Source organism: Protopterus annectens, chromosome 5.part0 (assembly GCF_019279795.1).
Source record: "Protopterus annectens isolate FY-2018-M chromosome 5.part0, PAN1.0, whole genome shotgun sequence".
Lineage (NCBI taxonomy): Eukaryota > Metazoa > Chordata > Ceratodontiformes > Protopteridae > Protopterus > Protopterus annectens.
The window spans coordinates 1,284,504,232-1,284,531,731 of NC_056735.1; positions in this window are offsets into that span (position 1 = coordinate 1,284,504,232).

The following is a 27,500-nucleotide window of genomic DNA, read 5'->3' on the forward strand; positions in this document are numbered from 1 at the left end:
AAGTATGTTTTAAAATCTTGTACTCTGACTACAATTGAAATACATTTTAGTTTGACTTCCTTTGACATTAAAATATATGATTTCATACTTAAAGGCATCTTTCCTGATTATTTTTAAATTTATTCTTAGACATATGTAATTATAAACCATTTCCCTGTGACTGAATGTAGATAAGGAGATGTGGTGCAGTGAATACTGCTCCAACCTTTTCTTATGTACATTTATGTTTCACCTGGTGGAAGGATTTGCTTTTATGCAATGTATACTGCAGTCTCTGTTTTGTGGGATATTTACTGAGGATTTTTTGTGGTGCTGACTGGTAAAGATATTTGTGTTTTAATGAAAAATAACTTGAATTTAAATATGAATGCTTCACTGTGTGATGTATCATTCATGATCTGGATTTTCCTGGTGTATTGCAATGCATTATTTCTTGCACTGTGTGGTTCCCACCTGTTTCATTCCATGAACAATATACAGATTGGAAACCTTGCAGGTTAAGATAATGCTACATTACCAAATACTGTCTGTCTAGTATTACCTTGAGAATCATCCATTAAAAAAATTGAGTTTCCTTAAAAGAATGGCTTACAGTAGTTAGTTACAAATGGAATCGGGAAAAATCTTACCACTGTGATTTATAATGAATTAGTTCCATTTTACGTTGGTTATTGTGGTGTAATGCAGCTTTCTTGGCAGACACTAAAACAATGCAGTTCACTCTGAAAATAAACCTTTACAAATGTCAGTCTTAATCCATGAAATAGGCCACAAATTACTTATACTGAAAACTAGACCCTAATAAACGCAGCTAAAATTATGCTGCTTTGCAAAATTTGACATGTTTTTAAACACCTTTATTAAATTGTCACTTAAGACATAGGCAAACATGCATTAACAGAAAACAAAATAAGCCATATTATTTTTTTTCGTTTACATATATTATACATTGCATATGTTTTCTTTCTTTTTAACAGTTATTATTCACTCCGCATTACATAAACTGCTAAATTCCTGCCTTCTCTTAAACCTCACTCCTCTGCCTAAACATTGTTCTGCATGTATTATACCCACACATTCTGTTTACTTTTATGGAATATGCTTGCTCCCTTTTCTAAAGATCTGATATATTTAATCATGTAAAGCTGAGATTTCAATATTTTTTAATGGGAAATTTCCAGGCCAGGCATTTTTTCAGACTGCCACAGAACATTCTTTCATTTCTCAGACTTAAGTCAGAGTGTCTTCAATCTTAAATACAATTTCATATTAGTAGACAATATTATCATTAGATTAAGATATAAACCTTTTTTTTTTCAATTCTTCTGTAAGAGTCACTTACAAGGTATGTTGAAATATTTTAGCAAAAATGACAAATGATACTAAGCATTCGAGGTCACATTTTATATAGCAAGCCTTACAGTCTTGTCAGCTTTCATTTTTTTTTCTCCAAAGAGGTTACATGTTCCTTCAGCTAGCCTCAAAAATGTCATGGCTGTCAGTTTTGACATCTAGATCAAAATGCTTTTGCACTCTGGCAAGACATGTCATACTGGTGTTTCTAAAAAAGCATGCAGAAAACTGATGTGAGCATTGACTGATGTTCCTTTGCTATCTAACTTGATGTGTGGTGACAACCCTTGCAGTAATTAAATGCAAACCAATTTAGAACAGTCACTTAACGTTTTATGTGTTCTAAAGCTCTAAAAAGATGCTATAACTGCTTGTGATAATCATGAATTCATTCATAAAAGCTATATTATGCTACACTATGGTCAAGAAATAAAAGTAAAATGTTTTCAGAAAGTTGTTCCTAATAATTAAACTTCAAGCACTTATAATGTGGTAAGAAATGCAGGTGCAGTCCATTGTAAAAGATCCTTAATCTCCTTATAGTATGCATTCTGCATACTTCTTGACTGCCTAAGCAAAGAGCTATGAGTTTAACCCTCAGATTTAAATTTACCTATCTTAGATTTATTGAGTTTCCTCATAAAGTTAGACCTGTGAATGGGGAATACCTTATTAAATAAATATTCCTTATGAGTTGTTATATAGGATGCAGTAAATGAAGACCAGTTATTTAAAAACAATGAATAATAAAGTGCTTCTCCTTACGACCCTGTGCTATGATTTTCACAGGCCATTGCTATTTATGCTCAGAACTTAGGAGGTAATTATTAAAGTACTAATACTCCTAAGGTGCAGTTAGTAAAGTTACCAGTGAATTGGATATGCTATCCTGTTGGCGGCCAAACCTAGAAAGTTCAGCCATGAGGATGACTATGTCAAGGTCTGTTTCTCAGTGAATATATTTAGTGAGGAAGAACAGTCCAGCATCTGTATTATGCACTGGCCTGAAGTTTTCATAGAAATTGAATAACTTATAAAACAAGCTTCAGTGTTCCGTGAGAAAGACAATTATCGGATATATTGAACCCTAAGTATGGAATTGTAGCATTGTAGTCAGTATTTGATTTTGTTTGATTTATACTGGTAATGGGTTCTTGAAAGTGGTACCCAATGAAAACAGCATACATAGGAGTAAATAACAGTACAAGGGAAGTCATCCACACTGAAAATGTAAGGTTGTACAAACAGGAATCAAGTGAAAGCTAGCAATCCTGTTAAAACTTGAAGTTTCTATAAACAGGCAAATGTGGATGAAATGGTGAGGGAGTTTGATGATAAAAATATAGATAATAGTGTCCCTAAAGAAAACCATTGTCAGAAAATAATAGCTTGAAGGAGAATAATTTGTTAGAGATTTACTACCTTCCTTTTACTTATGTAAAGAAAATTCTGTTATTTACTTTTGTGCTAAAATTACACTTTAAATGCAGCTTAGCCACTCTGGAAAATATGAACTCTTTACAATTTCCAGACCTCCGCATATGTTTTGTTCCAGGCATGACTGTCTTTACTATATCATCCTTTAGCATTTGAATGCCATTTAAAGTTAAGGTCACATGCAATGCACTGTTTCAAGGGAAAACCCTTGAGTGGATTTTGCCAGGAAACAGAACTTGGAGTTTAAATGTTAGATAATTCCTGAATACAACACTTTTTCTTAGTGTTTATAAAACTTTGACATTAATAATGTATCCAAGCAGTGAATTTTGTTTCAAATCACTATAACTGCTTGCTTCACTTTAGCATATACATTGATTGGTACAGTGGCTTATTTATGTGACAACCGTTTGTCTGAATAACTTACTAACTGTTCCATATTATGAGACTGAGCACCATTTTTCATTCTATCTACAAGTGAGCACATCAGGTTTACACTCCAATTCAAAATATAATTCAAAACATACATCATTTTCTGCTTACTGCAATAAGCTTTTTCACATGTGCCTCATTTACTATTATAACTCGTTTCCAGTGTTGCTGAATCTCAGGGAAAGGAAATTTCTCCTGCAGTAACCACTATCAAACTGAGTGCAATTTCACTCATTAGCAGCATTTCAGAAGTGGTTGCCTACGTAAAGTACAGCTTCACAAGACTGACTGGTACAGTAGTTATCAATAAGTCATGTTCTTGGCACACGTACAAACAATAATGCCAAATGTAGACAACTGACTACCACTGGTTGTATGAAACTCAGCACAGAATATCTAAACTTGACAAATGGCAACAAATAAAACCTGCTGATTCATAACCCTGGGTGTCCCCAGGGAACATCATTGTCAATCACAAGAAGAAGGGCAGATGGCTGCTAGTAACTGCCAGGGTGATACTCTTATTAAACTGCCTCCATACAAACTCGTAAGGTACTCCTACTTTTCACCTATAGCACATACACTGCAGCTTACAGAAGTCAGCAACTTGTTTGGATTGTTCATAGAATATTGAATCTGTCAAGCTAGACCACAATTCACCAAAATAATAGGTGAGGGAGCCTTCTCTAAGCTTGTACTAGCCTCATACAGCGCCTTCTGCAAAATGTCTGGAAATACCAGGATTTCAATACACACAAAAAAACAGTTACTTGAATCCCTATGTAAGGAATACAAATGACAATGCTTTGACATAGGAAAGGCATATCACCAGCCAAATAGTCAGACTACCTGCCTCCCTAAATTTATCAATTTATTCTCACAACTTTAAATGTGTAAACATGTATGTGAACTGATTATGGTACCAAATACAGTAGACAAATGCTCACTCTATTGTCGGTTCATTTATTTATTTTTATTTTACATTTGTTTACTGGGAAAGTCCAACTGGACACAGGTCCATTTTCAGAGGAGGCCGGGGGGAAAAGCTCCAAAAAAAATACATACAGTACACAAATCAGACAGTAAGAGATCAACAAAGTTTATATAATGAATAGATGATGTAACACAGTAGAATGCTATAGGATACTACATAGAAAACAAGATGTGAAACAATAGCATTTAGTTCATAGTAAGAATGTTGAGCATTACCAACATCCTTGTTGACAATTCTACAATAAAATCACTGATAATTTTTCACAGTTACATTCATATATGAAGTACAATATTAAGAGTTTTACCCATACCTTAGGTTTATGATGTAGGAGGGTCTTATCTTATCTTAGCAATAATGCTGTGATTCATGTGTTTTTGAAAGTTATTGAGGTGGGTAGTACTAATAAATAGAGAAAGGTTTGTGGGACATATCGGTTAGTCTGGAGTGTGGGATGTAGAGTAGGCATTTACCCTGGGGAGTCACAGAAGCATAAGCAGGGATTCCTATAGTGTGCTTTTAGGAGTTTTTTAAACTGTGAGTTGGAACTTATGGAGGTCAGGTACTCCAAGCTTTAGAAATCGAATAACTGAGGAGGGATTTCCCCTGCATCATTATTATGCTTGATGACATCTAGGCGGATTTGGGTAATGGATCTTAAGGTTCTTGTTGTAGAGTATGGGATAATTAGGTTTTAGAGAGCTGGAGTTTTAGTTAGGTTGTAATATAGTTTGTGTGCTAAAGACAATTGATTGAGTTTCAAGAGATGAGTTATCTTTAACCAGTATATTTGTTTGAGAGCTACACAGTGATGTGTCCTATATGGTGTCTCAGTGGCAAACCTAGCAATCTTGTGGTAGCAAGATTCTAATTTTTGTAGGTTGGATTTACAGAGGTTGGTTAGAATTGGGGATGCACAGAGGAGGGTAGACAACAGGTGTGTCCTGACAATAGTGGTTTTGGTGTGTTTAGTGAAGGATTGTTTATTTCTGTAAAGGAGATCAAGTTTATTGTGAACTTTCTTGATAGTTTGGCCTATATGAATGTCGAATTTTAGGTTGTTTCAAAGATACAATAAACTAATTTTAAATTTTCTATGGTTTCCAAATAAACCCCGTATAGCCTTAAATAAACATTTGCCAGATTGGGAAGATGGTGGAATTAATTTACTGGATATTGATTTATATATTACCTCATCTGTTATTAAAAACATAACACTATGGTTAAATAATTCATACACACCTATATGGAAACAAGCCCATGAGCAGATTTACATAGAAATCAATTATAATCACATACAAGACAACTCAACAGTAATACCATCACCCCTCATATGGATGTTAAAAGATTATTTTTTAGGGAAAAGGAATAATATTAATAAATTGCCATCAAACTATGTAAGTTCTACACTTTCAGTGTTCAGAACATATATAAACAAAATACCAAATATTAATTCTTGGATTTTTCTTATTTTCCCTATAACTTTTACACCAGATATTCTAGATACATTCCAAATATCTAAAATAAATATACTTAAAGAAGAAACATTACTCTTTTGGCATCAACTTATAGAGAAAGGGAAAATTCTAACAAAGGAACAGATAATTTATAATTATAATATAAATAAAGACAATTGGCTGTTTTTACAAAATCTAAGGCATTTTCTTATAAATAAAATAGAACAAATGCAACCTTCAGTAAGACATGAAGCTCAAAACTCATTGAATACCTTATTCTTATCACAAAACAGCCTTATCAGGGTACAGGTTATTTGTCTGATATCTATAAAATTGTTAAAAAAACAAAAAACTATCATGAAAAATCATACTGGGATTATTATACTTTAATAAACAACCATTCTCCAGTTGAAGAAGAAAAAAGTAATATTCTAAAATCTTCCAAATTTTCTACATTATCAAAATACTGGCAATTATTCACTTGGAGATATCTACACAGAAGTTTCTATACACCACATAGGTTAGCCAAAATGTATTCTATTGAAGATCAATGTTGGAGATACCATACCATGATAAAAGCAGATTGGCAGCATGTTTTTTATGAATGTATATCTCTCAATATGTACTGGAAATCCATTAACTATTTTTTCAGACTGTTTATAATGATAATTTTCATTTAACAAAGTCTTTAATTTTATTCAACTCTCCTATTCCAAACTGTGTACCAAAAAGACACTAAAATACTATGGCCACTATTGGCAATTTCACGTAAAATCATAACTATACACTGGAAAAATGAGGCTTTGCCTACGTTCAAGGAATTTGAGACTTTAACAACAACAGTTGCTCACATGGAAATATTAACAGTGAAGAACAGAACTAAAAGATCTACTTCTTACTATTACTCTTGGATGAAAGTACTGGAAATACTTGAAAAGATCGAAGAAGATATATCATCTTATGTTTCTAACTTTATATAATATAGAATTTCAATGTTATTTGCATAGACACCAATGTAAATAGTTATATAATGGTTTGATGTTAGTAATGTTTTAGAATTGTAAATATGTTATTTATCTTTATTTCATGTAATGTTTAAGGCATCTTATTTGAAATAATAAAAAATATTTAATGAATTTTAGGTTGTTATCTAGTCCACGGTGGTGGTGCTGTGGTAGCGTTGTAGCATTGTCGCCTCACAGTACGACGCTGTCTGGTTCAATTCTCAGCTAGAGCATCTTCTGCGTGGAGACATGCGTGAATGGGCATACCTTCGTTGAAGGTTGTGCGTCAGGGCTGGTAACTCGGCACGTAAAAATCAACTACTAAACATTAGCAGACCGGAGTTCCACTGTGGCGACCCCTAACCGGGAAAAGCCAAAAGAAGACTACATCTATTTCTATACCTAACAGTTCTGTGTGGGAGGTAGGAGTGATAATGGGTTTGTTGTTTGACATAATGGTAAAGTTGTCACTCAGGGAGGGGATCTACTATGACTCAAGAGAAGTTTTGTTCTATTTGGATTTAGGATAAGCTGGGCATTATTGAACCAAGTCTCAGCTAATAAGAAGCAGTGTTTGGGTTATGAAGTGAAGGTCTGCTAGTGTGTGGGCTGAACATATGAGGGTGGTGTCATCAGCGTATTGTATTACTGAGGCATTGGGAATGGAGAATGAGGGATGAGAGCTGATTGGTGAAAAGAGAGAAGAGTAGTGGGCCCAGTATTGGGCCTTGAGGGACTGCCAGTGATACTAGGAGGAGAGGGTATAGTTTGTTGTGCCATTTTACTGTTTGTTGATGTTCTGACGGGTAGCTTTTAAACCATGTGATAGGGGAGGTTGTGATGTTTAGGAAGGATAGTATTTTAAAGAGTCTATTATGGTTGTGTTGACCATATCAAAGGCTTTGGACAGATCTAAAAAAGTTGCAGAAACTAGTAGTCCATTGTTTCTTTGGTGGTTGACTGTGTTGGAGAAGGATATTAGAGCTCTGCTGGTGCTGTGGAAAGGTCTGAAGCTGTGCTGATGTTTGGTTAGGATATTGTTTTGCAGCAGGTAGTGCATTAGTTGAGTATGGAGTACTTTTTCTAGTAGTTTTGATAAGGGTGATAAGGGTGATAGAACAGCAATTGGTCAGTAGTTGTTGAGTTCTAGGGAGTTGCCACCTTTATGCAGTGGTATTATTTGGAAGATCTTCCATATAGTAGGTACCTTACACTCTGATATTGACCTATTAATTATAATAGTGACAGGATAGGCTATAACCTCTGCTGCTAGCTGTAGGAATTCTGCTGGTAAGTTATCTGCAGCCAGGCTGGTAGGTTTGAGCTTGTGGAGGAGTTTTAAGATGGATTTGGTTGATACTGGGTAAAGTGGGATGTATTGTCTAGTGTGTCTGTGCAAATCTGTAGAGTTGGTAGGACATTACAAGTACTGTTGCAGTGGGATTCAGCTAGGGCCTTAACTGTTTCAGTGAAATATTTATTGAACTGAGTGGGGATAGTCTCATGCTTGTTTACTGTTACTGGTGTTGGGGTGCTGGAGTTGCCTGGCTGAAGTGTAGAGTTTATAGTAGCCCAGAAATTCTGAAGGTTGTGAGTATATCTGGATGTTTTGGTAGTAGTTGATCTTGTCTATCTTTTTGGCTTTGTTACAGAGTTCTGAGTACTTTTGGTTTGTTGATTGGGTTCTGTTTTTTTTGAAACTGTATCTATGCTTTGTTCCTGTCTTTGAGAATGGATTTAGTTACCTTAGTTAGCCAAGGGGCATATTTTTCTTTTATTCTAATGGTTCTGGTGGGTGCATGATGGTTTAATATCTGGAGGAAGGCTTTGGTATAATAGTGGACTGCCTCATCTAGTGGAAGTTATGTTAGTGGTTTCCAGTTGCAGCATTTTAGGGCATATATAAAGTCTTCTGGCTTGAAGTTCTATTTGTTCCTCACTACTCTAAAGGTTGTCTGGTGAATACGATGAGTTTTACTCCTAAGAAGGAAGGTAGGTTGATGGTCGCTAAGGCTGTCAGGAAGACAGCCTGCTTGAGATGCGAATGAGGGATCAGATATAAGAATTCAGTGCAGAATAGACTGGTGTTTTGAGGTTTTGTCAGTTCTAGTAGGGGATGTGATAAGTTGGGTAAACCCATGGAGGATAATGTGGGTGGATGGGTTATGGATTATGGCCGGTGCAGTTGTGCCAGTCTATATTAAAGTCTCCTAACAAAATATTTTCTTGAGGTTAGAAGTCAACTCTAGTAGGGTTTCCATACTGGCAATGTTATTGCCTGGTGGGCAGTAACAGCCTATAATATTTATTTGTTTCTTGTGGTTCAATTTTAGCCTTGCAAGTATGATGTCTGCATTGTCTATTTGAGGTAAATTAACATCAGTTTGTTCTATAACGAGATGGTTTGGGAATAGTAGTGCTACAACCCCTCCCTCTTGCCTATTCTGTCTTTGCAAATGATGTTATATCCAGGTGCTGTTATTTCATTGTTGCTAATTTCTGGCTTTAGCCATGTCTTTGTTAGTAATACACTTGCATGTTGATATAGGGCTAATAGAGCATGCAGCTCATGAACTTTATTTAAGATACTTCTTATACTGAGGTAAAGAGGAGAGAGGCCTTGTGTGTATGGGTGACAGGATATTTTTGTTCAGGGTCTGGGCTGGGCAGTGTAGTGGGACCAGGATTGGGATGTATGTCACCACTGCATATTAGTTTATTTTTTATATGTAAATAGAGTTTGCTAAACTTATTGATTATCGTGCAGTGTTTACAGAGGCCTGGGTTTTGCACTTCAGTGACAGTAAATTATGTGGGTAATAATGTGGGAGGATTTGATGAGGTATGGTGCTATATGTGTGTTTGGAGTGATAATGTGATGGTCACGAGTTGCTGTTTGCCCTGGAGAGGAGATGTCATTATGGAGTAGAGAGTGGTAAGTGGTAAGGGCTGAAAGTTGAAGCAGTATAATAGTTGTAATTGTATAAAATAGGGTTTTTAGTATGGAAATATTTATTCTGTGGAACATAGTTCCCTTTATGAGTAAGAGTAGATGTAGTGGGTGGTGTATTTTAAGTCTATATGGTCTGAGTAGATTGAGTATGAGAAGGTTGCGTTGAGTGTGAGGTTATATTAGTTTCCAATAGGCTGTTTATGCTGGTGGGAGGTACATAGTGCTAATTTAGGGTGTAGTCTGTAAGTATATATCAAAATGATATGGAGTGGGTGGGAGTGGGGGTAGGGTAGAGGAGCGGAGTGAGCCCGAAGCGAAGGGCAAACAAAGTGGGATGGTTCTGGCTGTGGAGGCACTACTGTCAGCCAGGTAAGCTTTTGCTTACTTGTTTAATTAGCTGATTTTAATTAGCTTTAATAAGCTGAATTATAAGCTGGAGGTTATTTCTGAGGGGGAGAGTGTCAAGGGAAAGCTAGTAGCTGTGGGAAGGGTGTATGAGCTGCTTAGGCTTCAGTACACTCATTTTGTAGGGGAAGTAATGGTCTCAGAGAAGAGTGTACAGGCAGAAAAAAGAATAGTCTTGGGAGTACAAGGTCTACAGCTGGTTATAACTGATAGATGGAAGATGGGATGATACATCAGCGTAGAATGGGGTAGGGGTTAAGGGGGAATATACTAAGGAGCCAAGTAAGCCAAGCTTGAGGGGTAATACATTTACAGGTAAATAGGTATACTAAGGTACACTAAGACATAGTTAAACACTCTATAGATTGGTTCCTGCTGGGTCTGTCCACAGAGTGGGAGCATGGGTTTTTCTGATTCACTTTGCTTGGTTCTTCTGCAATGGAGTGAAGGAGACAGTTTCTGTGAGGGGATTTTACCTTGACAGTTAACTCAGGCTTTGGTACTTGCTCGGGACCTAGTGGGCGTCTTGGTGTCTTGTTGATAGATGGAGAGAGAGTAGGAAATTATATTATAGTTAAATATAGTTATTATAGTATAGAAGTTATACCTGATAATTGTAAATATTCATGTCACTTTATGTATTGTATAGCAACTATTTCTTACAATTGTAAAGGGTTATCACATATTACGTACTGTGTATCAGAAATGACTTTTGAGTATTTCAATGTATTGGTATTATACCACACTGAATTGTGAGTATTTCAATGTACTGGTATTCTACCTCAATGACTTGTGAATATTTCAATGTACTGGTATTATACCGCAATGACTTGTGAGTATTTCAATGTACTGGTATTATGCCACAATGACTTGTGAGTATTTCAGTGAACTGGTATTATACCACAATGACTTGTAAGTATTTTAACATACTGGTATTATACCACAATGCATCAGTGTGACTATAATCCCCTTGTCCTCTCTCAAATGAAAATGTGAGGTTTTATACAAGGATCATCTTATGGACATTTATTTGATAAGGTTAACATAAAAAAGTTAGACTCTCAAGCAGTGCAAGCCCTGTATTATGTTTAGACTTTTCAAACAGAGACAGGGATGAGTTGTTTACAATAGGCAATGGTTTAAGACACATTGCGAACAGAAACATTTTCAGCACCAATAATATGAGGAAAACTGTTTGCATTTCTTCCGAGACACAAATGAAAGATATTTAAAAAAGCTATCCAAGACATTCTAACCAAGAATCAAAAATAGACAGGATGGCTCTGCAGGCCGGAGACAGATTATTATAACAAGCTGTTGACAGGATGGTTGTGCAAGCTGGTGATAGGATGGCAGTGCAGGCTGGTAACAGAATGGTAGGGCAGGCTGGTGATAGGATGGTAGTGCAGGCTGGTAATAGGATGGCAGTGCAGTTTGGTGGCACAATAGTATTGCACGCTGGTGACAGGATGGTAGTGCAGGCTGGTAACAGGATGGTAGGTGCAGTTTGGATAGAGAATGGCAGTACAAGCTGGAGACAGGATGGTTATGCAGGCTGGTAACAATATGGTAGCACAGACCAGTGACAGGATGGTAGTACAGGCTGGTGACAGGATGGTAGTCCAGGCTGGTGACCAGATGGTAGTGCAGGCTGGTGACAGGATGATGGTACTGGCTGATGAAAGGATGGTAGTACACGCCAGTGACAGGATGATAGTGCAGGCCTGTGACAGGATGGTACTGCAGGTGGGTAACAGGATGGTAGTACAGGCTGGTGAAAGATGGTAGCACAGGTTGGTGGCTGGATGGTAGTACAGGCTGGAGACAGGTTGGTAGAGCAGGCAGGTAACAGGATGGTAGTGCAGGCTGGTGCCATAATGGTACTGCAGGTTGGTGACAAGGTGCTGGTTCAGACTGGTGACAAGATGGTAGCACAGGCTGTTGACAGGATGAGAGTGGAGTCTGGAGACAGAATGGTAGTGCAGGCTGGTGACAGGATGGTAGTGCAGGCCAGAGACAGGATGGTTGTGTAGGCTGATGACAGGATGGTAGCCCAGGTTGGTGACAGGATAGTAGTGCAGGTTGGTAACAGGATGGTAGTACAGCCTTAAGATAGGATGGTAGTGCAGGCTGTTGACTAGATGGTAGTGCAGGTTGCTAACAGGATGGTAGCACAGGCTGGTGACAGGATGGTAGTGCAGGTTGGTGCCAGGATGGTAGTGCAGGTTGGTGACAGGATGGTAGTACAACCCTAAGATAGTATGGTAGCACAGGCTGGTGACTAGATGGTAGTGCAGGCTGGTAACAGGATGGTAGCACAGGCTGGTGACAGTATGGTAGTACATCCTTGAGAGAGGATGATAGCGCAGGTTGGTGATGGAAGACAGGATAATAATGCAGGGTGGTGACAGTGGCAGAGGGAAATGAACAAACAGATATACAGCACACAGTTTTTATCTGGGAACACAACAGACATCTTTCAAGGCCAAGAGTCTTGCTACTTAGACTCTGGGGCACTAATATACAATGCAATTGCATTTATTGTATTTCCTAACAAATCATCTAAACTTTTAAAGGATTCCCACTATAATTGTGAAAATGACAATTTTACATGCACATTCTTTTGTAAGTTGGGCTTTTTAAGATTCATTCAACCTTACCTTAAAATGCAGCAACACGAGAAGTGGTATATATAGAGATGAGTGATACAGAGGTAAAGCTTCCCCTGTAATTTGGTTGCAGGGCAGCACAGTCTCCCCCCATAAAAACATATGTACAATAACTTGAGTCATGACATTCTTAACATTTGCTGTTGCCCTAACATTTACAAATGGAAGCTACACTGAAAATATGTTATCCGGTTACCACTGAAGAGGTAAGTGCTGCATAAGTGTTTTTTTTCTGAAATGCCCAGTACCTTTTTTTTTTTAATCAAGCCATCGTATGGTATCAACATCAGAGTTTGAGAAGGCATTGAGATTTTTTCTGTCATTCCAACAAAAGATGTCTCATGTACAAATTTGCTGAATGCAACATTTTTAATAAATAACAACAACACGGACATTACTGTAATCTCTGAATCATAACAGAAAGACAGTGATCATTCTAGATACACAGGAGTTTTTCTAGAGGGGAAAATCTAAAAATATATGTGAAACTTGATATCCAGATACATTTAAATGTTTGATCCTCACTTACTGCTGTATAGTGCTTAGCCATACCCTCATCATCATTAACTCCCCTTTTCACTTTTTCTAAATGTAGTTTGAGTATAGTATCAAATGTCATTATCTCTGTCAATTTAGTGCAACCCCCTTTTCACTTTTTCTAAATGTAGTTTGAGTATACTATCAAATGTCATTATCTCTGTCAATTTAGTGCCACCCCCCTTTTCACATTTTCTAAATGTAGTTTGCGTATAGTATCAAATGTAATTATCTCTGTCAATTTAGTGTCACCCCCCTTTTCACTTTTTCTAAATGTAGTTTGAGTATAGTATCAAATGTCATTATCTCTGTCAATTTAGTACCACCCCCTTTTCACTTTTTCTAATTGTAGTTTGAGTATAGTATCAAATGCCATTATCTCTGTCAATTTAGTGCCACCCCCCCCTTTTCACATTTTCTAAATGTCGTTTGAGTATAGTATCAAATGTCATTATCTCTGTCAATTTAGTGCCACCCCCATTTCACATTTTCTAAATGTAGTTTGAGTATAGTATCAAATGTCATTATCTCTGTCAATTTAGTGCCCCCCCCTTTTCACTTTTTCTAAATGTAGTTTGAGTATAGTATCAAATGTCATTATCTCTGTCAATTTATTGCCACCCCCCTTTTCACTTTTTCTAAATGTAGTTTGATTATAGTATCAAATGTCATTATCTCTGTCAATTTAGTGCCACTTCATACCTTCTTCATTGGTCATGCCTGATTATCACAAGTCTTTTCTCACACAATCCATCCATCCATTTACTGGATGCACTTGTTTCCTCTTGCATTCTTCTCGTCTGTCTCAAATCTTTTTCAGAAGATTGCCCTCTGATTTCCTGCACATGTTCCTGCTCCATCATACTCTGTACTCTTTGGCCTTCTAGGCAATTGAAACACTTGTGCCTCTGCTCTGAGATTCTAATCTCTTTGTCTGCTGCACAATGTGGCGCTTTATTTCCTTCACCTCTAGCTTCCTCAACTACTAAGCCTTCATTGCTCATGTTTCTGTTTCATACACTAGGACTGATCACCCCTTACTCTGCCCACTTAAGCTAAATAGAAGTAGATATAACTTTGCCTGCTACAATTTACACTATTATTTTAAAATTTGCAAACCTCACTGACAAGTCCATCTCTTAGAGTCAGGTCAAGTTTAACCTTATACTTTAATTTTTAGTACCTTAGTCCCATCTGTTCACCCCCTCTCTTCTCGTTTCTGCTTTTCCCATCATGCCTTATGAGTTTAAAAACTTCAGTTAGCATTCCCCACCATCTTTTGCTAGTCTACCTGCTCTAAGCTAACTGCGTTGCGTTTCAGGTGATGTGTGCGATCCTTGGGACTTCTAGAGTTAAAAAGGTATATAGAATTGTAAGTTAGCAAAAATTACAATACTAATAAATGTAAATCACTGTGCTAAACAGTTGTCTTCTGCCTTGCATAAAACTGCAATATTCTATTAAATTGTGTAAAAACAGCTTTTTCTCAGACTTCTTAGTGAAACTATATTGAATGTACACTTGCTTTGTTATTAGGCAGCTTTATGTTTTGCTGTGCAGTCACACTGGCTGAGCTCTGTTTTTGCTTTTAGAAGGGAGAATCTTATAAGAAGTGATTTTCTGGTACTACTGGTTGGCTTGTGTACTCTTTATTTGTATTTTTTATACATATTTTGTGTATATAATTTTTTATATTTTGATATTTTGCTTGTTAAATTTTAGTGTGAGAGAGTTACAGTGTTTTTTGCACTCACAAGGGTATGTTATTATTTTGCAGATGATTAACTTTTATTGAGGGGTGTGTACCAGTGTTTAATTTTGATTGGAGTATGTCTTTGTGCTTGTATGAGAGATCTATTTTAAAACTGCAGATGTTTCTGATGTTAATGGTCTGAGGAAGCTACGGTTAGTAGTGAAAGCACTTACCACTGTTTGTACTTAATAAAATCGTTATTTTTATTTTCTTTATCCTCCAGTGGTGGTTGGACTGTTTGTTCCCTTCTTGTTGTACTATTGGCTAGTTTATTGCTCCATATGGCTCCTTAGCAGTGTAAATGAATATAGATTGATTTTAATGTAACACTACTACTATAACTGCTTGGTTTTGGATCACAATAGGTTTCAGATTAGCTGCACGTAAAAACTATTTGTAGACCACTGTGGTAAACTGTATGCCATTCTAAGCTGAGAAGTTATAGAGCAAAATGTTTCATGCTTTACTACTGTGTTCACTACTGTACCATACTTTACTGAATGTATACATTTTTTAAGCCTATCGCTTTTAACAGATGTATAGGTTGTAATACGCTGAGAATGTATGCACTTGTTTATTCTAATTTCTCCTTCTTCTTCTTACTGACTTTCCCACTATACCTTATTGTTAGATAAATACTGCTGCTTGTGTACATGTATATTTTCATTCTAACCCTCCACTTCTCTCCCTTTTCATAGATTGTGCTATGTTATAATTTTAAACAATCCTGCAACCACTACACGTGAACTGCAACCTGCTGATCATCCACTTTCAATCACCTAAGTAGACTTGCCATCCACATATATTTTCATGCTATGTAGGTCCCTGTCTGTTTTAAACTTTAGATGTAAAATTTCTAGCTCTTGGCTTCTGGTACACATTGCCAGGCTGCTTTAGACCCCAGCGTCCATCTTTTTTTTCTAACCTGCCTACACTGTTAAGCAACCTTTCTTGTTGCTAGTTTTCTGCATCCTACAAACCATTCTCTCCATATATAGACTACCAACTTTCATTCCTACTTCACTTTACCCTATAACTCATTGTCTTGCTACTCTGTCCTACTCTCTTGCACTTCTTTCGCCCTGTTCTCTGCCCACTTAAGCTAAATGGAAGTAAGTATAACTTTGCCTGCTACAATTTACACTACTTATTTTAAAATTTGCAAACCTTATTGATCATTCACAATGAGTCATTCTCTTAGAGTCAGGTCCCACATGATCCATTTGCCTTTGCTATGCTTGGGCTCACTCCACCCCCGTACCTTGTCCTGCCTCCATTCCTACCCACCCCCAGTACACCTATATTTATTTTAACCCAACCATTCCCATTCAGATTCCTATCCAATCAGCAACTAAATCCAATAACTACTAAATGACATCCCACAGCTAACTTAATAGCATTCCTAGCCCCTCCCACCTAACTACTACTCATGTTATCTAACTAGGTATTTTACCTCTCAGCCACTTTACCCTCCCACAGTCATAATTCATCACCTAAAATCCTCCAGTGACATTTACTTCCTACCTAAGCTTTCACAGCTATACTAATACAACACAGTTTGTCTACTCCCTAAAGAATCCACTAACAACAAAATGCTACTACTATATGGTATAATACTCTTACTCCTCATTTAACAACTTATCATTCCTGTCTAACCATAGCCCATCCCAGCCATAAAACCACATCCATCAACTACCCCCACATCCCAGTCAGTCACATGGAAATATCAACAACCACTTTCTTTGACCTACTAACTCATAAAGTATCCCTCTTAAACAAGTTCCAAAAATGTTTCATTCAGATATCATAAACACATATCCAAACTCATGCATACATTAATAATCATAGGTACTAAACTTATAATAAATGGAGCTATACATCCAAACCCAGGTCCTGACTACACTCTCTCAGCCCACCCTCAAGTACAAAATATACTTAACTTATCTCATAAAGGCTCTGACTTGTTTCTTCTAAATTTAAATCTCAGAAGTGCTGTTACTGGGCAACTTCAGTACAGACTGGATGACCAGTAACTCACAAAACCCCAGCAATCATATCAACCTCTATGGCTTCACACAATTTATCCAAAGTCCTACCAGAATAGATAACAAAATCAAACAGTTTATCCATGACTGGACACTTTCTAACAAACCCTACCACTACCAAAACACTGTCTGTCTACCTGACAGTCTTAGCAACCACATGCCAACCTACCTCCTCAGGCAACACACCATCCATATTAAGCATACTATTTATCACCAAATCCATAATAAGAAAAAAAATCAAATCCCAAGACCTAATAAACACTCTAAAAAATGCAACTGAACTCCCCCTAAGAACTTGCCCCAAGATGCCATGGTAGAATACTTTAACCATTTCCTTAACATTCTTAACAGAATGGCATCTCCTAGAACAGTCCAAGCTAAGATGAATTATACACCATGGCTAACCAATGAAACAAGAACCATCTTTAAGCTAAGGGAATACTAACAAAAACCACAAACAACATACTAACAAAACTCAATTGAATATGGTAGCGTATCAACAAATCAGGAATACCCGCGGTAGTGGTGCTGCGGTAGCATTGTCGCCTCACATCAAGATGTTGTCCCGTTTGATTCTCAGCTAGAGCGTCTTCTGTATGGCAACATGCACGAATGGGTGTAACTTCGTTGAAGGTTGTGCATCAGGGCTGGTAACTCAGCATGTAAAAATCCACTACCAAACATTAGCGGACCGGAGTTCCGCTGTGGCGACCCCTAACCAGGATAAGCCGAAAGACACAGCAGCAGATCATCAAATCAGGAATAAAGTCAAACACCAAATCAAACTAAACAACAAAAAAAAAAAACTACACTAATATGCAACGGAAACATCAAAGAATACACAAAAATTTTGGACTACATTCAAAAATATCCTGCATCCTGGACAGGTCTCAACACCCCCCCCCCCAATTTACCAGCCAGCTCAGGTACCATTGCAGAACAATTTAATGCATATTTCACTGAAAGTATCTATCTCTAACCAAAAATAATCAACCCTATCCATCAACACCCAAACCAACAAACAAGTACGATACTTTCTTGTTCTGACCTATCTCCACAAGAACCATAGGAAAATTACTAAATAAAGTGAAAGCTACCACAAAAGCAGCTGATAACTTACCAGCTGAATACCTAAAATTAGCAGCAGAAGTCATTTCCAACCCTGTGTCAGTACTTATTAATCGGTCCATTGCTAAACAATATGCCCCATCTATCTTGCAAGTTTCACATATAATTCCGTAACATAAAAACAGAAATTCAACTGAACTCACAAATTCCATTCGCCATTCTTACCCCATTATCTAAACTTCTAGAAAGGTGCATTCATTCAAAACTTTTACAATATCTCACAACCAATAACCTACTGGCCAAATCTCAACATGGTTTCAGACCCTAGCATAGTACCATAACTGCCCTCTCAGCTTTACCAAAACCATCAATCAGTTCAGAAACGCAGGTAAAATAGTTTCATCAGTCTTTCTAGATATGTCTAAGGACTTTAATACACCTTTCCACCACTAGCTACTGACTGTTCTCACCAACCTATATTGCAGACCCTCTGCTCTCACATAGTTTGAAAGTTACCTAGCAGGCCTCCAGCAAACAGTAAAGTGGCTATGAGACCTCTCTCTCCCCTACCCCCAGTCACATTAGGAGTCCCACAAGGATCCATCCTTTGTCCCCCTTCTTTTCAGCATTTTTACTAATGACCTCAACACTGTTACTCCCCAGCTTCCATTATCCAATAAGGAGATGACTCTACACTTATATGTGCCACATCCACCATACAACAGCTTCAAGACATAACCCAAAAGTCATTTACTGAAACTGAATCATGGTTAACCGACTCACAGCTCATACTTAACCCAAACAAAACCAAACTCATGATCTTTCAACTCACCAGAGCCTCACCCCCCCACCTTCTACATCGCTGCTAGCAGTAATACAAACATTATACCTCAACCACAAACAAAACTACTAAGAGTCATAATTGATAATAAACTAATATTTGACTTACACATATCACAAACAATTAAGAAGATACTCAAAAAATTGGAAATGCTATACAGAAATAAAAAAATTCTAACAGATAGTTCAAGGGGAGCTATTGCCAGAATCCACCTCCTGTCAAAACTCCTGTGTGCCTCACCCATACGTATCAATCTTAAAAAGACATAATTAGATAAACTAGAAACATGCTATAACAAAATAGCAAAATTTGCCACCAGCTCTACACATATGACACACCATTGCCACACCTTAAAAAAACTCTCCTGGCTAGAACTGCTACAACTCTTAGCCTATAATCAATTATAAGGTATTCAAACTCCATATGAATTTTTACCACAGGCCATTGAAGAATGCATTGAGAAACTACAATACATTTTATTTTATATGTAGACTTAAACATATCCTTTAGATCATGTGATGCTATCACTGAGAATACTATTCATAAAACAGAGTGTTTAAATACCTTAATTTCTGACTTCTAGAAGTGTCAAGTGGCACCTGGATCCACTAGTGGTATAGCCTTGTTAAATATGATTCTTACTGACAAACTCTTTTTGGTCTATGCCATTTTCATAGAACCGGCTATACTGACAAATGGAAAAGTTTGGTCTGTATGTTAATAAGTAATAACATAATAAATGCACCTCTGGTGATAGAAACTAGTATGTCACACACAGAAATATTGCTATGGAATAAGGTGAATCAAAAGAAACTGAATATGCAGTTGGAATGAAACTGGTCTTTCAAAACATCTTGGGAAGGGTCTCCAAAACTCTTGCTGGATACCTCAGATAAAACAAGAAATGCTGGGTTCAACATATATATGCAAGGAAGCTGATTGGGATCCTCCCTAGGCATATCAAACCCAGCAGGATTCAGCTATCAGCAGCATCTTAAATCTGCAGAATGTATGCAAGGACAACCCTGACTCCACCTCTAGATTTTTACATCTTGAAAACAGAATCAGTGAATCTGAAGACAAAGTTAAGGAGAAGAAAATGCAAAAAAATCAGCAGGGACTTAAGGGGCGAGGAGGAGCCACAAAGCCATCGTTCTCTGACCAGTAGAAGGAGATACCCAGCTAGACACAATAGTGGCAGACATTTTGGTAGGTACTGGAAGCATAGAAGATGAGCTCTCGTCCATCTAGCTACTTAACTGTTTAAACTACTGGAAAATTCTCAAGTTGTCTTTATTCCTCTCGCAGGGAGGATATCAGAGACAATCTCCTAGAACTGCTAGCTAAAGTGATTTAATCTGGACTAATCCTTTATAATCTGTTTCAAGGATAAGAATACAGGATTACAGGCTACATTTATCCTAGTTCATAAATAATGCAATGACAAATAAAAACGAGGCTGCATAAAAGGTGAAAGCAAATGTGGAACAGAAGGACATTAAGAGACTAAGTTTTTATTAGGATGAAGTAGATATGAGAAAAGGAACTTGAGAAAAGGAATTTGAAATGGATTTATTAAGCAATATAAGGGATAACAAGAATAAAGTCTTCTGTCTTTAACATCAACATGGTAGGCCACAGATATCATACATGAAAATGGTTTAAATTAATCTTAGTTATTTAGTTAATCTTAATTAGTCTTAGCCTTTGGTGAATGCTTTTTTTTCCTGTAAACTACAGAGCGGATCCTGCAAATGAATTGAAAGTTTGAGGAAATGGTCACGCTGGAAAATGACCTTCTGGGAATGCTAACTGTTGTGAATAGCACAAAGACTGCTGGACCAAACAAAAAATAAAAAATAACTAAAAATACTAATCTGCCACCTAGTCTGACAAAAAATTGTAATTAGAATCCAAATGAATGCAGTACATCCAGTATATGGAATGAGGCTTTATTAGTACCAGTTTATGAAGAATCTGGTGATCCAAAATTGTGTAATTCATATTGTTAAAAGTTCTGACTGGTTGCATAAATCCGAAGACATTTAAGATAATATATTATATTCAGATTTCATCCTGTAACCCTCAATATCCACCAGGCATACCTCTCACTTCTTTGCCTAGCCACAGTGCACTTAAGTAGACTCATAACATATCACTCAAATCCATATTCTCCACCCATTTCTGCATAGGTTACCCTGAAGATGTTTAGCATAAGTGTTAGCAGGAGTATCATTCTTGCTTACCCAAGATTGTGGAAATCCCTTCCCTGTAACCAGCACAACTTTTAACTGCTTGATATTTTTTGCATAGTTGTAGCTCCAGATAAGCCCATTAAGTCCTTGCATACTGTCTTATGGTCTGTAATAGAATGAGAATACTAGTTTACATTTTCTTATTTTCTGAAAACAACATTTATTAGTATATGATGCCCTGAATGCGTTTACAAAGCCTTGCACTTAACAAAGGTATTTACTCATAATTCGGTGTTTCAACGATGACTTATTTCTTAAGTGAGATGCACTGCAGCTCTGCGCAAGGCTTATGCAGCTAAGCGGCACAATGTGCTTGCAAGAGTCAATGAATATTCAATTGAAAATCTGTAGAACTAATGGGGAACTATCTGTAAACAATGCTACATAAATGGGCCAGGTGGCGAATGTGAGAACAAATCTGTCTATATAGTACAGCTGTGCTGGTAGAGAAAACTGAGCAGTGTTCAGTCCTCAGTGTGGCCATGTGTTGTGTGGCATGACCTCTTGAAACAAAACACAGTAACTCACATCACTATATCTCAGTAGCAATTGGGCTGCAAGGGCAACCATATCCGCCAGCAGGATGATATCATGCTGAGCAGACTGCTAAGTATCCCTGTATTATTTGAAGCTAAACTGCTACTGTGCCCATATATGCAGACACCTATTTAATTAATAAAATAAAGGAATGAAATAAGTGTAATTGAAAGTAGGTAAATAGGAAGAGCAAGACAAAGATAACACAGAAGGATAACATATAAGAGTGTGCAACATGGGGAAGGCATAGGGCCCAATTATTATTATTATTATTATTATTATTATTATTATTTTCATCATTATTTTAATTGTTTTGGGAAACTTTTTCAGGTCCATTTTTTATTTGTTTGAATTTGAATAGAGAAGAGAAGTCAGAGAAGGGTGAAAAGGAAAATAGAGTAGGAAAGGGAGATAATACAGTGCATGGAAGCAGATGGACACAGAAAATCACAGACAGGCATGAGTGGACATGCAGACAGTAAGAAGTCTAGACATTGGAAGGACAGAGACAAGACAGAGAGTAGACAATTTGTGATGGGAGGTGGATGCACAGGGTATGGTGCATGGCACAAAAGGAAGAAATCACATGATTGTGGATAGGACAGGGGACAAGCAGCTGTCATGTTGTCCTTATCATGGTCCTGAGGGATGTGGGTGCCTGGTAGTATGAGGCATACCCGTGTCTGATGGCAGAGGCATTTCAACATTCAGGGGGGTGTTTGCATCCATGAAGGGTGTTTAGTCAAGCCATATATCTACCCAGTGCTCACTGCACCACAACTTGTACTGCCTGGACCACCTCAGGAAGTTCAGGTGGGCTACCTGCCAGTGAAGAGCCCGACAGTTGTTCAAGCAAGCACTCCCAGTCTCATCACACTCATTAACATCACCCATAAACATGGCAGGGGTGGGACATGGTGGAGCTTCTGCAGAGATGTCTATCATCCAGATCTGCAGTGAGGAGACAAGATGGCAAAGTAGTCATAAGTGAATGTCTCCTGGCACTAGAAGGAAGAATCTAAAACATGTTAGTTCCTGTGTAGGTAACTAACCATGTCTAGCCAAAAGCCCCTCTTGCTTCCTGTGGAAAGTGACATGACTTGATCACATTCCTCTTATGATGAAAGAGAAAAGGAACATCAGAAACCATGTTAAATGGGGTCTATATTATAACATCGAAATCTACAAAGATCCAATGTTATAATATCGAACCCTAAACACCGAAATCCACAAACATCGAACAGTCAGAATAGCAATTTTTTTCCCAGGGAAAAAAATCGCTATTCCGGAAACATACACATAACACAAACACACACAAAAAACAGCAATCCACTCACATACACTTAAAATCCTACACCTAAACCTAAACTAAACTTTACATACACTACTAGCTATCCACTTACCTTAACCCAACCCTAACCCTAAAGTCCGTCACTATCGCACACTCACCTCACCCGCGCCCTAACTCTAACTCACCTAACCTGCCCCCTAACCCTAATCTACACACAATCGCACACTTACCTGACCCGCTCCCTAACCCTAACTCACCTAACCAGCCCCCTAACCCTAACATACACACAATCGCACACTTACCTGAACCCGACCCGTAATGCTCCAACATATCGAATGCTGAAAACAGCGAAGCCACAGCAACGGCCCACCAAATTCTTTCCCTGCGAAAGAATTCAGTGTCCTGCACCTCCGCTGTTTTCAGCGTTCAACAAAACTGGTTCGATATTATAATATTCGAACTTTATAAAATTCAATGTTATAATATAGACCCGTTAAATGTAAGGTGAGATGTTAAAACAATCTGTATGATCCCATAAGTATTTTCTATTAGCTGCATAATAGGCAGACAGTGTATGCCCCCCTGCACATTCATTAAGGTACCTAAAAGTAACATGGTGCAGGAATATAGGTGGACATACCAGGTATTGTGCAGTCACTGTCACATTATGCAGCATAACCCCACCCAGACTGGGGGCCTGCAGAAACCCACATAGAGTGCACAGGCATATCACATTCAGTGCCACCAGTACAACCTGCACCTGACATGGATGAGACACACATGCTAGCAGAACTAAATCCCAGAAGGAGTCTGACAATTACTAATAGCAACAAAAGTTCCAAACATGCAAGAGGATAAAAAAAAATAAAATATAAAATCAAGAGAAAAAATACTTTTCTGTTTGGGATGTTCCTGTTTAACTTACTTTACTCATGCACTGAATTCATCAGCGTTCATGTACCATGTGTCACCAAACCAATGCCTGCACCCTTAGATGAAGAAAACTCATATATATACACACACACTTTATGTATACCATGCATCAACTTTTTACCAAGGTAGTCACCTAGCAGGCACTCCTTATAATAGCTACAAAGGAGATAAATCATGATCATCCTCCTGTTCATGGACCTTGCAGATGTCTTCCAGAAGACACTACCAGAAGCTACTAATCTTCCACTGAAAATAGTGTCAGTTTTATGAGGAACAAGATGGCTTTTAGGGAATCACTTCTGCTTTGTGATTTCTGCAGTAAACATTCTTGTTAACTGCAGCAATGAAATGTTTGGCACTGTTTGCCCTTTTATAATCAGGAACAGAGAGCCGTGCAGTTTCCTGTACATATGCCCATATTCACCTTACATACATGTCTGATACAATTAGGGCTACATTTTTCTATCCCATTTCATTTACATGTGATTATGCATGTTTTTTTTTTTTGTATATCTTCTGATGTATATTTAGGCTCAATATACTAGGATAAAATCAGTACTTGCCTGCACCTATCTGCACATTGATGATTCTTTTTCAAGTGTACATTGCATTCTGTGCAGTTCATCTGTGAATCCTGGCCTGAATCGCCAGTCATACTAGCTTGAAAAATATGTAATCATGTTATTTAAATCATCCAGGCATTTCATGTTAATCATCTGGAGATGTCAAAAAGATAGACTCCTAGCACAGGGACTGTTTCATGCTAATGTCTAGATTTATTAAAATTATTAAACTAAGGGCTTGAACAATATGAGTAAATGCAAGTGTAATTGTATTAATAACAAAAAGAAATTCCTAGGAGTAATATTTATATGTAAGTTAATCAGCTTCTAGGACAATGTGGCATGCAGCTTAGGTGCCACATTACATCCTCAGGAGTTAACTGCCTAGCATATTAGTGCAACTACTTGCTATACATTGATTATTAAATCCATTAGATAGTTGTGTGGTATGTCTGAAGCAGTGGAGGAGCCTGATTGCTATGTTTGTGGAGCAGCATAGATGTACTTGCAGAATAGACAACATAGCTTAATTTCAGGATAAACACGTGCATACCTGCTTATGTGAATGAACAAAATAAAAGGTACAGAAGCTGATATGCTTGGGCTTCAGGAACTTTTGACATTGGAAACTTACAGCAATGTACAGGTGTTTGCTGACTGACATTTAAACTTTAAATGCCACATATTTCAGTCATGTTTCACTGTGCTAAAATCCGAGAGAGAAATCCTTTAGGCTGCTCAGGAAAGAATGCCATCAGTAATATTTCCCTTTATCACAAGAATTAGTAGATCTCATTTTTAATTTACTGCTCCCTTGTGGACACAAACAAAGTGAAGACTGACAAAAAAGGGGGGTGAATGCAGAGTAGATCAAACAGATCAGTTATTGCATTAACCCACTTCTGTTATCAACAAGCGTGGGAAATTCTTGTCAACTCAGCAAAGATTCCTTCTGTATGTCTGAACCCTCCAGAATAGCTTGCTGAAAACCTCATTCAGTAAACTGTAAACAAAGCTTTTTGCCACACTGTACCCTTGTGTGTGTGGCGGGGGTCACATCCATTAAACTTCTATATGCTAATGCCAGGGTCACACAAGCCCATTAGAAGGAAAGTCACTCTTACCTGAATGCAGGCTTTCAGCTAAACCATTTCACAGGCTTGAGACTCACAAAAATGACCTTTGCAGAATTGTTATTTAGAAATAGCCTTGTGCTTTACAAGTTTGCAATATGCTTGGAAGTATAACATAAAATTAAAAGGTAACATTTGTTAATAAATCAATGTTTTGTTGACCTGATAGTTGTCCACAGGTTTTCTTTAGTAAGTTATAATTTTAGTTTTTTTTAAATGCTGGTGAAGCTGTACAAGAACATGTTACCTTAAGGTTGATATATATATATATATATAGACCTACTTAAACTGATTGACAAACCCAACTGTTGATGTTGCTAATGTCAAAAAGAAAACATCATCAGCACATTAGTACCCATGCACCAATCAGTAACCTTGGTTCATGTAAAATTAAGATAAAAAAATATTTTTTTTGCAGGGGGACAAGCCCCACTGCATCATCCACACCTCTGCTAATTATGTATACTAGCAGGATTGGAAAAAGGGCATATTCCCCAGTCCCGAGAATTGTACAATCATGCACCATCTGTTTAATCTGCTTAGCCAACTAAATTATGTCAAGTAAACAGATGTTGACCATATATGGGCCCCCCCCCCGTGTGTGTGTGTGTGTGTGTGTGTGTGTGTGTGTGTGTGTATATATATATATATATATATATATATATATATATATATATATATATATATATATATATATATATATAATCTAAATATCATAAGTAAATACTTTGTGTTTTGATGATTTTGAGTTTAGATATTTTGCTGTCAATATTTTTACTGACAGTCTTATGTTTATATCATTTCTAGTACACACACACACACACACACACACACACACACACACACACACACACACACATATTTTACACTGTACACACACAGTTGGAGATACTTATATGGATCTAGGACTTTTGCTCGAAGTCCGAATCCATTATCACAGAGCATACTTTACCGAAAGTGCTTTCACCAAAAAAGCACTTACGGTAAAGTATGTTTAAAAAAAACACAACATTAAACCTACTTCTATGCAGGGGGGCAAGCCCCCCCCTACACCCCTCATGTGGGGGCTGGTCCCCCCCACCCCCTACTTTAATATTCTCACTCTGAGGTCGCACTACATTGGGGAAAAGGGAATTTTCCCTTATCCGCACCACAGAACGACCAGCACAACGAGCTTACTTATCTGAAAGTGCTGCTTCAGTGAACAGCACTTTCGGTTAAATATGCTCGGTGATTTCTGCTACGGTGGAAAGTGCATTCAGGGATCTGTACGGATCCCACTTTAATATATGTCCAGGGACTCTTTCTTACTCCTCATATGTGTTATCCCTTGTTTCTTTTTGTTTCTTTTTTTTCTTATTCTGCTTACTAAGCTAAAGCATCCTATGCAATGAATACAGACTGTATGCTTCGGTATCCATTGCTTGTTAACCCCATCAAATATCAAACACTTTTGCTGGTATTTGACTAATGAATGACTATCTCCGAGTAATAGATTTTTAGAAAATAGTCCATTGAAAATCCTTACTTCATGGTTAAGTCCTGCCCATATTATCTGCTGAAAGAGATGCTGCCTTAGCTCTGCATCTACAACATACATTTAAATGTGTAGGTCTGGCTGCAAAAGTCTGGAACATGAATGGGGTCTCTGAGAGATGATAAGCTGGCATAAAGGCTGTATATTCACTGGTACACAAGATGCAGTCATTTAAAAGTAAATCTAACCATTTAAAAGGATGAAAAAACAATTTTCCAGCCTTGTCTTTGAAATGAAGTAGTCAAACACCATACTACAAGCAGGATATACTGACTAAATTATAAGTGTTTAATTTGAAAATATGTA